The sequence below is a fragment of the Phyllostomus discolor genome, chromosome 3 (assembly GCF_004126475.2).
Source record: "Phyllostomus discolor isolate MPI-MPIP mPhyDis1 chromosome 3, mPhyDis1.pri.v3, whole genome shotgun sequence".
In the NCBI taxonomy this organism is placed as follows: Eukaryota; Metazoa; Chordata; class Mammalia; order Chiroptera; family Phyllostomidae; genus Phyllostomus; species Phyllostomus discolor.
Window position 1 is genome coordinate 66,678,569 of NC_040905.2, and position 1,926 is coordinate 66,680,494.

At 37.1% G+C, this 1,926-nt stretch overlaps 1 pseudogene; it reads left to right on the top strand.

Moving 5' to 3' along the window:
• Nucleotides 1-704: 704 nt before the first annotated feature.
• Nucleotides 705-1,509, top strand: LOC114513184 (annotated as a pseudogene).
• Nucleotides 1,510-1,926: the final 417 nt, after the last annotated feature.

Sequence of the window (1,926 nt, forward strand, 5' to 3'; positions counted from 1 at the left end):
ACCATACCCTTAAATGATAGCAAGACTATTATTTAAGACTTGAAGGAGACTTAGAGAAGTCCCTTTAACATTTTTTTTAAGATTTTATTTATTTATTTTTAGAGAGGGAAGGGAGGGAGAGAGAGAGAGAGAGATAGAGAGAGAGAGAGAGAGAAACATCAATGTGCGGTTACTGGGGGTTCTGGCCTGCAACCCAGGAATGTACCCTGGCTGGGAATCGAACCTGGGACACTTTAGTTCCCAGCCCGCGCTCAATCCACTGAGCTATGCCAGCCAGGGCTACCTTTAACATTTTTTAATGCTAGTTTGATGGTGATGAACCAGTTTAGTTTTTTCTTTGTCTAGAAAACTCTAAGAATAAAAGAAATGCTAAAAAACATGAACAAGAGAATATAGGAAAAAATTCTCACTTATACAAACACATAATAAAAACTGGATCAACCAATTATAAGGCTAGTAGAAAGGCTAAAAAGCAAAAGTAGGAAGATCATATGTAATTTCAACTATATTAAGGGATATGCTCAAACACACACACAAAAGAAGTAAAATATAATGAAAAAAACATAAATGTGTAGGGCATAAGTAAAAATTATAATATTTTCAATGTGTTCAAACTTAAGACACCATCAAATATAATAGATTGCTACATATGTAGTTTGGCATACAGGAAGCATAAGGTACGACAAACCAAAAAACCTACAAGAGATATTCAAGAAATAAAGAGAAAGGAATCCAAACACAGCAATATAGAAAGTCATCAACAGACAAGAAAAGAGAATAAGAAAGACACAGAGTGGAACCACAGAAATAATCAGAAAGGGCAAACCTAGGAATGGCAGGCATGGGTTTTGTGACTGGAGAGGTTGTGGTAGATGCTCTCTCCTATTTTGACCAAGGACATGAAGCACTGGTATGTGAGAAGCATTTGTGGTGTGAGTAGAGAGGGAAACTTACAGATACTGGCCTACTAAGATAATGCCTGCTAAGCTACTTGAGCTACCCTACAGCCCCAGATTTACTCTGCTTTTGAAGGTGAATTTGAATGACTGACTGCTTGACAACCAGTTGAATTGCTCAGTATGAAATGATATGAACTTCCAGCCCCTTCCTCAGGCCAGAAAAAAATATGGTATTACTGCATGGAAAAATGTGTAAGCAATTCTATTGTCCAGTCAGATCATCAAGTGGTTCAAATTGAGAATCCAGAACTAATGTCACAGTTTGGATGCAATGTCTGGAAAGTATATAATGGAAATCTAGTTTATATGATTGAACATGCACATAAAGAGCTCCAGAAGTTATGGAAACATATTCAAGATTTAAATTGTCAGCAAAAAAACATGCAACTCACAGCAGGATGTAATTTAAGAGAAATGGAGTCACTGGGTATCCCTGGTCAGTAAGAATTATGAGATTGGAAGGGTTATTGTGTAATTAGAAAGTGAAGTTTTTCAAATGGAGCAGCAACTTAGAAAGGTCAACAAAGAAAACATCTGACAAGACTTCTAAAAAGACAAATTAATTCAAGTGTGAGGATGGCTCCAACAAGGCCAAGAGAAAACAAGAACATATGCATGACGTTGGATGAACTGCAGCAAGTTAATCAGCCCTACTATTAGACTTTTGATAAGTGAGCCAATAAAACTGCCTATTTTGCAAGTCAAAGAAGAGTTAGAAAAAAATGGCAATAGCTACATACCTATCAATAATTACATTAGATTAAATGGCCTAAATGCTCCAAACAAAAGACATAGGGTGAGTGAATGGATAAGAAAACAAGACCCAGATATGTTACCTCCAGAAGACCCACTTCAGAAAGAAGACACACAGAGACTGAAAGTAAAGGGATGGAAGTGTTAGGTAGCAGCTAGGAATGAACAGCCAAAGGGGAAATGGGTAAATAAAGGTGGGGCCCTCACCATTACA